At 39.3% G+C, this 12,729-nt stretch overlaps 1 protein-coding gene across 1 annotated transcript in view; it reads right to left on the reverse strand.

The window, feature by feature from the left end:
- The window catches only part of L3MBTL4 (L3MBTL histone methyl-lysine binding protein 4), a 403,808-nt gene that overhangs the window by 204,920 nt on the left and 186,159 nt on the right, over positions 1-12,729 (reverse strand). The window lies entirely within an intron of this gene.

The following is a 12,729-nucleotide window of genomic DNA, read 5'->3' on the forward strand; positions in this document are numbered from 1 at the left end:
CTGTGCATTGATTCTGTAACCTGCCACATTACTGAATTGCTGTATGATTTCTAGTAGTTTGGGGGTGGAGTTTTTTAGGTTTTCCATAGGAAAGTATCATGTCATCTGTGAAGAGAGAGTTTGACTTCTTCTTCAGCAATTTGAATACCTTGTATTTCTTTTTATTGTCTGATTTCTGTTGCTAGGACTTCTAGTACTATATCGAACAACAGTGGTGGGAGTGGGCATCCTTGTCGTGTTCCTGATCTCAAAGGGAAGGCTGTCAGTTTTTTCCCACTGAGAATGATATTTGCTGTGAGTTTTTCATAGATAGATTTTATGAAGTTGATCTTTAATCTTTAGGTTCCAAATGTGTCTCTTGTAAACAGCATATGGATGGGTCCTGTCTTTTTATCAAGTCTGCAACCCTGTGCTCTTTTATGGGGGCATTTAGGCTGTTCATTTTGAGACTGATTATTGAAAGATAAGTTTTTATTGACATGTTGCCTGTGAAGTCCCTGTTTCTATAGATTGTCTCTGTAAATTTCTGTTCTATGTCACTCTTGGGTTCTTTCTTCTGTTATAGAACAACCCCTCCTCAATATTTCTTGTAGTGCCAGTTTGGTGGTCACGTAATCTTTTAGACCTTGCCAGTCTTGGAAGCTCTTTATCTTTTCATCCATTCTGAATGGCACCCTTGCTAGATGAAGTATTCTTTTTTTTTTTTTTTTTATAAAGTATTCTTGGCTGCATGCTCTTCTCATTTATTGCCCTGAATATGTCTTGCCAGCCCTTTCTGGTTTGCCAGGTTTCTGTGGCAGGTCTGACGTTATTCTGAAGGCCCTTCCTCTGTATGTAAGGAATCTCTTCCCCCTAGCTGCTCTAAAGATATCTTGTCTAAAATTTGATTTGTGAATTTCACAATTAAGTGTCTGGATGTCTTTCTAGACTCGTTGATCTTGGGGTGGGGGTGTCCTTTCTGCTTCTAAGACATGAACAGTTGTTCCATTCCCCAGATTAGGGATATTTTCATCCAGTATTTTTCAACTGTATCTTCTAGTATTTTCTCTTTCTCCACTTCCTCAGGGATCCCAATAATTCTGACACTGGAATGTTTCATGGTGTCATTTATTTTCCTAATTCCGTTTTCATGGCTTCTAAGCTGTTTTTTCCAGACCTCCTCCTGATCCTGCTTTTCCATCAGTTTGTCTTCTAGATCACTAATTCAACCTTCTGCCTCAGTTACCCTAACTGTTAGAGTATTTAGATTAGATTGGATCTTTTAATAGCTTCTTCTTTTTTTTTTTTTTTTTTTTTTTTTTTAAACTTCTGCCTGATTGGCTCTCACTTCCGCCCTTAGAGATTCTATGTTGCCACAGATGGTCTTCTCCAACCTAGCCATTGCCTGGACAATTTTTACCCTGAATTCGATTCCTGACATATTGTTTATGTCCGTATCCAATAGTTCTGTGGCAGAGATCACAGTCTATGGTTTTTTCCTCTGTTGGTTATTCCTCCTAGTCATTTTGGTGAGAAGTGGTTAAGGGGATGTATAGCTGAATACATCAACCATGATCCAGTCAAGGTGTCCCTTGGAAAGTTTCAGAACAACTGGAAGTCACCACCAAGAAGAAAGATGAAAGAAAAAAAGAGAGGGGAAAAAAAAAAGAAAAGAAAAAATCCAGCCAAAGTGAATCCCAAAAGATTTATAAGGTACATAAACCAAAAACAAACAAAAAGATCAGCAAAAGTAAAAGACAAGAACAAAAAAAAAAAAGAAAAAGAAAAGAAAAACCAGTCAAAATGAACCCCAAGATTAAGAGTTATATAGTATAAAAACAAAAACAAATACATGGAAACACTGACATAAGAGTAAGATGGGAAGGTGATTATAAGTCCTTGATATGGGCAAGGAAGGTTATTTCAGTACTTCCTGGGTGTATCTTGTTATCTTTGTTAAAGGACTCAACTTTCCAGAGATACAGGGAAATTAAAACTGATTTATAGACAGAGATAGTATTGAATAGGGAAAAAGGATTACCTTGAAGCTTATGTCTATACATATTAAAAAAAAAAAAGAAAAAGAAAAAAAAACCCAGTTATATGTATGAAAAATGTTTAAGTTAAAAAGTTACTATGTAATATGGTATATTAAATATCTATTTGTAATGGTGAGTAGGTTAAAAAAATAAAAGAATAAGAATTGTGAGAACTAATTAAAAAAAAGTTGTATCTATGAAATATATAGGTTTGGGGGGCAATACCAGGGTTTATTATATTGGTTTCCACTAATGTTGGGGTTTTACAGTTTTATGGGGAACCTGTGGTTATTTTCCTCTTGTTCTTTTGGCTTGTCTTCTGGGGGAGTGGCCTACCATGTTGTTTTTCAGTCACTCTTGGTTGGGCTGAGTCGCCCTGCCCCCTAGCAGGGGGACTCTGTGGAAACCAGTTTTTCAAGTTGTTTTGTTCTCTGGAGGGTTTTGTTCTTGGGCAGCTACATCCCCCTTTTCAGAGGGCTAGTACAAAAAGTAAACTGTCCACACCCAGTCCTCCACCTCAGAGAGAAGCCTCAGTTGACTCTCCTCCGGATGGTCCAGAACACACATACTCCCCTCTGCAATCTCCTCTGAGCACCACAACCTCCCATGGGCGGTGCGCACCCCCAGCCACCATCTCAGGGGTTGCCAAAGGCCCCAATTGTCTCTGTAACCTGTGCCACTAAAACCACAGGCAATTTTGGTCTGGGGGAACCCAATCCTGGTGGCTGTTGGGACTGCTATCTGGGGTCCATGCCCACAACCCAGCAGGTGCAGTTTACAGAAGGCTGCCAGTTCAGGGACCACCAGCCAGTGCCCACACCACCAGGCTCTCTCACGGGAGAGCGAAGGTGCACCCAGCCCAAGTGGTGGTGCAATCAGTGGAAAGCCATGGGCCCAGGAGGATTGGAGCTCCCACTGGATTCTCTTAGGCACAGGTGGTCCTTGGCTGTGACTGTCCTGAGACCATGGGCTTAGGACCATGCCCATGGCCACCTGATTCCACCACTTGCCCCTTAAGACTTTTTGCTCTTTTTTGTGCTTTTAACCAGAGCCCAAGTTAATGCTGTTTCCCAAGCACAGGGCACTTTCATCCTGGGATATTACTTTCTAGTAAGTCGCTTCTGGTTGCTCCCTTTCCCTTCTGTTTATCCTTCAATAACATATTGAGCATTCCCACTCCACTTAACCTCTCCACAGATGATTTCCTAGCCTCGTAGAGATCCAGAAGTGTATAATCTTACATCTCAGGCTGATTTCATGGGTGTTCAGAGTGTTCTGGTAGATATTTAGCTCACTTCAGGGGATCTGTTGAACAGGGTCTCCTACTTCTCTGCCATCTTGCCCCTCCTCCCGCAGTAAAGGCATTTTTAAATGAATACTTATCAACAGAGAAAATGCTGAATTAATTTTGATGCAACACATAATGGAATATTATACAGCCTTTAAAAAGAATCAGAACTATACCAAATGAGTTGGAAGAGATTTGCCATTAGACACATCTGAACAAGATAAAAAGACAATGGAAACTATGTATATAATATAATCCCATTTTCCACAAGCAGTTATTTTAAAAGGATAGGGGTTCACAAATACATAGATATATATGTATGTGTACATGTATATGTAATCATATGAGACTTAACAAATATAGAGAGCATAGGATTGCTAATAGTTCAACCACTTTTTCTTTTCCTCTTGGGAAAATAAATTTCCTAGACTCCCATGATGTTAAGTGTAGCTATGTAACTGAGTTCAGGCCCATGCATGTGAGTGGAAATGATGTAATAAGCCACTTCTGAGTTGGGCCCCTAAATTTATCTCATGTGCAAACATCAGTTCTTTTTCCATTTTCAGCCTTTGCCAAAGGATCTCCAAGGACCTGGGGGAATCCCCAGTCCCCAGACAATTACATGGGGCAGAACTAACTATAATTATACTTTTAGAGGAACAAGAAATCAATTCTTAACATGTTAAGGTACTAAAATTTTGGAGTCATTTGATATGCTAGTTAGTTTATGATAATTAATACAGAAGGTTTAGCACCAATTGTGATTTCCTTCAGAGGAGTAACTAACTTGAGTGGAAAGAGAAACATAATGTTTTTAAAAATAGGAAAAATAAAATACAGTTTACAAATAGATAAATACAAAATACAATACCAGTACAAGGATATAAAGCCACATTGAGAATAGGTAAAAAGACAAAAGCAGATGAGAAATGTCAACAGAAATCCCTGAAGTGTGAAAAGGAAACGAGTGAGAATTGACTTCACGGCACTGAGATAGCTAAAACAAATCTGTTAATGGAGCAAGTTAATTTATGTTATAGAACCCTGGAATTCTTCAGGAGCTGCAGGCATCAGATACTTCCGAAAGCAGCAGTGTGGAGCTAACTGTTAACTTTATTAAACTCCTAACAGAAACTGTCAGGCACATTAGGTCATCCTCCTTGCCCCATACAACCAGGCAACTATCACTCTGATATTAAGGAAAGGCTGGAGGATTTAGTCTCTGGACAAATTGAAACAAAGAAGTTATAGACTTTGGGATCTTACACAGTGACGAAGTCTATTCATGGAACAATGGCTACTTGCAGTATCTGGATCTCAACTTGCAGGCAGCCCTCTTCCCCAGTCTCAACAACTCCCACGATCTCGTTCCCCACCACCCACCACATACACACCTCAGTCAGGAGGAAGAAGGAGACTCTCCTGTGGGAACTGACCCAAAAGTCCTAGTTATGACATTTTTGGGGCATCCTCTAATTCTGGCTAACATCTCAGCAACCCACAGGGACACTAAATTTCAGAAGCTCCATTAGAGCACCCAGAGATTTTACTCTGCTTCTCAGGACTTTATTCTAAAAAATGAAAGGACAACTAAGATTCACCAGAGATCTGAAAAACCAAATAAATAAAATACTAAAACAAGCAAAAACAATTTATAAAAAAGAAAATTGAGAAAAGAGACAATATAAGGAACAGAAGATTTAAACCAGTAGATTTAAAATATAGATGAACCTCTAACTTATATCCTTAGAAAGATAAGATTCATAAAATAAGAATGTTATTGGAAACTAAGGGTGAATGCCATTTCTGTGTAGAATGTAGAAAGCTACAGAAGACTGTTACTCAGTCCCCAATAATGAGAAACAACCAGATACTCTGAAAAATTATAAATTTCCTAGAACCCATCAAAGAGCTGAAGTTCCAAGGAAAAAAATAATGGAAACATGGAGTCAAGATGGCGGAGAAGTAGCAGATTCAGACTACTTCAACTAGCCGGAGATCAGCTAGATAGCTTATCTAAAGATTGCAAACACCTGAAAATCAATCGGCAGATCGAAGAGAAGAAGAACAGTGATTCTGGAAACAGAAAAACAATCACTTTCTGAAAGGTAGGACCGGCGGAGAAGTGAATCCAAAGCGATGGGAAGAGAGACCCCGGGGGGAGGGGCCGGCTCCCGGCAAGCGGCGGAGCAACGGCGCACTAAATCAGGACTTTTAAAAGTCTGTTCCGCTGAGGGACATCGCTCCAGAGGCTAAACCGGGGCGAAGCCCACGCGGGATCAGCGTGGCCTCAGGTCCTGCAGGGTCACAGAAGGATTGGGGGTGTCTGAGTGTCGCAGAGCTTGCGGGTATTGGAACGGGAAAGCTGGCTACAGAGACAGAGCCGACAGTAAGCTCGCAGCTCAGTGTTACCTTGAACCGGTCGCAGGCTCGGTGAGCTCGAAGCACGGCCGGAGGTCAGGCACACAGGAGTAACTGGGCGCTGTTCTCTGAGGGCGTACTGAGGAGTGGGGCCCTGGGCTCTCGGCTCCTCCGGGCCAAAGACCAGGAGGCCGCCATTTGTATTCCCCATCCTCCGGAACTCTACGGAAAGTGCTCAGGGAACAAAAGCTCCTGAAGCAAACCCGAGCGGATTACTCACCCCGGCCCCTGACAAGGGCGGTGCAATTCCGCCTGGGGCAAAGACACTTGAGAATCACTACAACAGGCCCCTCCCCCAGAAGATCAAAAGAAATCCAGCCAGGACCAAGTTCACCTACCAAGGAGTGCGGTTGCAATACCAAGGAGAGCAGCAGAATTCCAGAGGAGGAAAAAGCAAAGCACGGAACTCATGACTTTTTCCCTGTGATTTTTTTTTAGTCTTGCAGTTAATTTAATTTTTTTCTCTTTCATTTTTTGTTTTTTTTCTCGCCTTCTGGTTAATTTTTTTTTTAACTTTTACCATTTTCTTTTTCTTTTTTTTTTAAATTTTTTATTTTTTATAAACATATATTTTTATCCCCAGGGGTACAAGTTTGTGAATCACCAGGTTTACACACTTCACAGGACTCACCAAAGCACATACCTTCCCCAATGTCCATAATCCCACCCCCTTCTCCCAAACCCCCTCCCCCAGCAACCCTCAGTTTGTTTTGTGAGATTAAGAGTCACTTATGGTTTGTCTCCCTCCCAATCCCATCTTGTTTCATTTATTCTTCTCCTACCCACTTAAGCCCCCATGTTGCATCACCACTTCCTCAACCATTTTCTTTTTTAACGTTTTTTAACTAGTTTATCTAATATATATATTTTTTCTTTTTTATATTTTTCTTATTTGTTTTCTTTTTTTATTCTTTTCTTTTCTTTTTTTTCTTTTTTTTTTTTCTCTTTCATCCTTTTTGAACCTCTTTTTATCCCCTTTCTCCCCCCTCACGATTTGGGATCTCTTCTAATTTGGTTAAAGCATATTTTCCTGGGGTTGTTGCCACCCTTTTAGTATTTTACTTGCTCCTTCATATACTCTTATCTGGACAAAATGACAAGATGAAAAAATTCAACACAAAAAAAAGAACAAGAGGCAGTACCAAAGGCTAGGGACCTAATCAATACAGACATTGGTAATACGTCAGATCTAGAGTTCAGAATGACAATTCTCAAGGTTCTAGCCGGGCTCGAAAAAGGCATGGAAGATATTAGAGAAACCCTCTCGAGAGATATAAAAGCCCTTTCTGGAGAAATAAAAGAACTAAAATCTAACCAAGTTGAAATCAAAAAAGCTATTAATGAGGTGCAATCAAAAATGGAGGCTCTCACTGCTAGGATAAATGAGGCAGAAGAAAGAATTAGTGATATAGAAAACCAAATGACAGAGAATAAAGAAGCTAAGCAAAAGAGGGACAAACAGCTACTGGACCACGAGGGGAGAATTCGAGAGATAAGTGACACCATAAGACGAAACAACATTAGAATAATTGGGATTCCAGAAGAAGAAGAAAGAGAGAGGGGAGCAGAAGGTATACTGGAGAGAATAATTGGGGAGAATTTCCCCAATATGGCAAAGGGAACGAGCATCAAAATTCAGGAGGTTCAGAGAACGCCCCTCAAAATCAATAAGAATAGGCCCATACTCCATCACCTAATAGTAAAATTTACAAGTCTCAGTGACAAAGAGAAAATCCTGAAAGCAGCCCGGGAAAAGAAGTCTGTAACATACAATGGTAAAAATATTAGATTGGCAGCTGACTTATCCGCAGAGACCTGGCAGGCCAGAAAGAGCTGTCATGGTATTTTCAGAGCACTAAACGAGAAAAACATGCAGCCAAGAATACTATATCCAGCTAGGCTATCATTGAAAATAGAAGGAGAGATTAAAAGCTTCCAGGACAAACAAAAACTGAAAGAATTTGCAAACACCAAACCAGCTCTACAGGAAATATTGAAAGGGGTCCTCTAAGCAAAGAGAGAGCCTACAAGTGGTAGATCAGAAAGAAACAGAGACCATATACAGTAACAGTCACCTTACAGGCAATACAATGGCACTAAATTCATATCTCTCAATAGTTACCCTGAATGTGAATGGGCTAAATGCCCCTGTCAAAAGACACAGGGTATCAGAATAGATAAAGAAACAAAACCCATCTATATGTTGCCTCCAAGAAACTCATTTTAAGCCCGAAGACACCTCCAGATTTAAAGTGAGGGGGTGGAAAAGAATTTACCAAGCTAATGGACATCAGAAGAAAGCAGGAGTGGCAATCCTAATATCAGATCAATTAGATTTTAAGCCAAAGACTATAATAAGAGATGAGGAAGGACATTATATCATACTCAAAGGGTCTGTCCAACAAGAAGATTTAACAATTTTAAATATCTATGTCCCCAACGTGGGAGCAGCCAACTATATAAACCAATTAATAACAAAATCAAAGAAACACATCAACAATAATACAATAATAGTAGGGGACTTTAACACTCCCCTCACTGAAATGGACAGATCATCCAAGCAAAAGATCAGCAAGGAAATAAAGGCCTTAAATGACACACTGGACCAGATGGACATCACAGATATATTCAGAACATTTCATCCCAAAGCAACAGAATACACATTCTTCTCTAGTGCACATGGAACATTCTCCAGAATAGATCACATCCTCGGTCCTAAATCAGGACTCAACCGGTATCAAAAGATTGGGATCATTCCCTGCATATTTTCAGACCACAATGCTCTAAAGCTAGAACTCAACCACAAAAGGAAGTTTGGAAAGAACCCAAATACATGGAGACTAAACAGCATCCTTCTAAAGAATGAATGGGTCAACCGGGAAATTAAAGAAGAATTGAAAGAAATCATGGAAACAAATGATAATGAAAATACAATGGTTCAAAATCTGTGGGACACAACAAAGGCAGTCCTGAGAGGAAAATATATAGCGGTACAAGCCTTTCTCAAAAAACAAGAAAGGTCTCAGGTACACAATCTAACCCTACACCTAAAGGAGCTGGAGAAAGAACAAGAAAGAAACCCTAAGCCCAGCAGGAGAAGAGAAATCATAAAGATCAGAGCAGAAATCAATGAAATAGAAACCAAAAGAAACAATAGAGCAAATCAACAAAACTAGGAGCTGGTTCTTTGAAAGAATTAATAAAATTGATAAACCCCTGGCCCGACTTATCAAAAAGAAAAGAGAAAGAACCCAAATAAATAAAACCATGAATGAAAGAGGAGAGATCACAACTAACACCAAGGAAATACAAACTATTATAAGAACATACTATGAGCAACTCTACGCCAATAAATTTGACAATCTGGAAGAAATGGATGCATTCCTAGAAACATATAAACTACCACAACTGAACCAGGAAGAAATAGAAAGCCTGAACAGACCCATAACCAGTAAGGAGATTGAAACAGTCATTAAAAATCTCCAAACAAACAAAAGCCCAGGGCCAGACGACTTCCCGGGGGAATTCTACCAAACATTTAAAGAAGAACTAATTCCTATTCTCCTGAAACTGTTCCAAAAAATAGAAATGGAAGGAAAACTTCCAAACTCATTTTATGAGGCCAGCATCATCTTGATACCAAAACCAGACAAGGATCCCATCAAAAAAGAGAGCTATAGACCAATATCCTTGATGAACACAGATGCGAAATTACTCAACAAAATACTAGCCAATAGGATTCAACAGTACATTAAAAGGATTATTCACCACAACCAAGTGGGATTTATTCCAGGGCTGCAAGGTTGGTTCAACATCCGCAAATCAGTCAATGTGATACAACACATCAATAAAAGAAAGAACAAGAACCATATGATACTCTCAATAGATGCTGAAAAAAACATTTGACAAAGTACAGCATCCCTTCCTGATCAAAACTCTTCAAAGTGTAGGGATAGAGGGCACATACCTCAATATCATCAAAGCCATCTATGAAAAACCCACCGCAAATAACATTCTCAATGGAGAAAAACTGAAAGCTTTTCCGCTAAGGTCAGGAACACGGCAGGGATGTCCATTATCACCACTGCTATTCAACATAGTACTAGAGGTCCTAGCCTCAGCAATCAGACAACAAAAGGAAATTAAAGGCATCCAAATCGGCAAAGAAGTAGTCAAATTATCACTCTTCGCAGATGATATGATACTATATGTGGAAAACCCAAAAGATTCCACTCCAAAACTGCTAGAACTTATAGAGGAATTCAGTAAAGTGTCAGGATATAAAATCAATGCACAGAAATCAGTTGCATTTCTCTACACCAACAGCAAGACAGAAGAAAGAGAAATTAAGGAGTCCATCCCAATTACAATTACACCCCAAACCATAAGATACCTAGGAATAAACCTAACCAAAGAGGCACAGAATCTATACTCAGAAAACTATAAAGTACTCATGAAAGAAATTGAGGAAGTCACAAAGAAATGGAAAAATGTTCCATGCTCCTGGATTGGAAGAATAAATATTGTGAAAATGTCTATGCTACCTAAAGCAATCTACACATTTAATGCAATTCCTATCAAAGTACCATCCATCTTTTTCAAAGAAATGGAACAAATAATGCTAAAATTTATATGGAACCAGAAAAGACCTCAAATAGCCAAAGGGATATTGAAAAAGAAAGCCAACGTTGGTGGCATCACAATTCCGGACTTCAAGCTCTATTACAAAGCTGTCATCATCAAGACAGCATGGTACTGGCACAAAAACAGACACATAGATCAATGGAACAGAATAGAGAGCCCAGAAATAGACCCTCAACTCTATGGTCAACTAATCTTCGACAAAGCAGGAAAGAATGTCCAATGGAAAAAAGACAGCCTCTTCAATAAATGGTGCTGGGAAAACTGGACAGCCACATGCAGAAAAATGAAATTGGACCATTTCCTTACACCACACACAAAAATAGACTCAAAATGAATGAAGGACCTCAATGTGAGAAAGGAATCCATCAAAATCCTTGAGGAGAACACAGGCAGCAACCTCTTCGACCTCAGCCGCAGCAACATCTTCCTAGGAACAACGCCAAAGGCAAGGGAAGCAAGGGCAAAAATGAACTATTGGGATTTCATCAAGATCAAAAGCTTTTGCACAGCAAAGGAAACAGTTAACAAAACCAAAAGACAACTGACAGAATGGGAGAAGATATTTGCAAACGACATATCAGATAAAGGACTAGTGTCCAGAATCTATAAAGAACTTAGCAAACTCAACACCCAAATAGCAAATAATCCAATCAAGAAATGGGCAGAGGACATGAACAGACATTTCTGCAAAGAAGACATCCAGATGGCCAACCAACACATGAAAAAGTGCTCCATATCACTCGGCATCAGGGAAATACAAATCAAAACCACAATGAGATATCACCTCACACCAGTCAGAATGGCTAAAATCAACAAGTCAGGAAATGACAGATGCTGGCGAGGATGCGGAGAAAGGGGAACCCTTCTACACTGTTGGTGGGAATGCAAGCTGGTGCAGCCACTCTGGAAAACAGCATGGAGGTTCCTCAAAATGTTGAAAATAGAACTGCCCTATGACCCAGCAATTGCACTATTGGGTATTTTCCCTAAAGATACAAACGTAGTGATCCAAAGGGGCACGTGCATCTGAATGTTTATAGCAGCAATGTCCACAATAGCCAAACTATGGAAAGAACCTAGATGTCCATCAACAGATGAATGGATCAAGAAGATGTGGTATATATACACAATGGAATACTATGCAGCCATCAAAAGAAATGAAATCTTGCCATTTGCGACAACATGGATGGAACTAGAGCGTATCATACTTAGCTAAATAAGTCAAGCAGAGAAAGACAACTATCATATGATCTCCCTGATATGAGGAAGTGGTGATACAACATGGGGGTTTAAGTGGGTAGGAGAAAAATAAATGAAACAGGATGGGATTGGGAGGGAGACAAACCATAAGTGACTCTTAATCTCACAAAACAAACTGAGGGTTGCTGGGGGGAGCTGGTTTGGGAAAAGGGGGTGGGATTATGGACATTGGGGAAGGTATGTGCTTTGGTGAGTCCTATGAAGTGTGTAAACCTGGTGATTCACAGACCTGTACCCCTGGGGATAAAAATATATGTTTATAAAAAATAAAAAATTAAAAATAAATAAATAAAATAAAGATAAAAAAATACTTTTCAGATTGCTTATTGTTAGTGTGTATAAATCTAACTGAATTTTGAGTCTTGATTTTGCATACTGTTACTTTGCTGAATTCATTTATTAATTCTAAGAGGGGTGTGTGTGTGTGTGTGTGTTAGGGTTTTCTACATATAAGATCATATTATCATATCAGGAACAGAGATTATTTCTTTCCTTCCAATCTAAATGCCTTTTATTATTTTTTCTTGCCAATTATTCTACGTTTTTCAGTACTATGTTGAATAAAAGAGGCAAAATCAGGCATCTTTCCTTTTTTCCTGATCTTAGATGAGAAACTTCCAGTCTTCCACTACTGACTATAATATTTCCTGTGGGTTTTTCATATATGGCTTTTATTATACTGTTTCCTTCTGTTCCTAAACTGTTAAATGTTGTTTTGTTTTGTTTTTTCCCATGAAAGTGTATTGAATCTTGTCATGTGATTTTTCATCAATTGTGATGATTATGTCAAGCTTCTGTCTTTCATTTTGTTAATTTGGTATTATTACATTGATCAAGTTTCATATGATGAATCATCCTTGCATTCCAGAAGTCAGTCCCACTTGGTCATGGCATATAATCCTCTTAATATGATGTTGAATTCAGTCTTTTAGTGCTTTGCTGAGCATATTTGCTTCAGGGCTCAAATGGGATTCTGGTCTGTAGTCTTCTTTTAGTGTCTCTTTCTGGCTGTAACAAGGTAATACGAGGCTCATAAAATGAGTTAGGAAGTATTCCTGCCTCTTCAATTTTTTTGGAAAAGTTTGAGAAGGACTGGCA

Source organism: Mustela nivalis (assembly GCF_964662115.1).
Source record: "Mustela nivalis genome assembly, chromosome: 14".
NCBI classification, from domain to species: Eukaryota; Metazoa; Chordata; class Mammalia; order Carnivora; family Mustelidae; genus Mustela; species Mustela nivalis.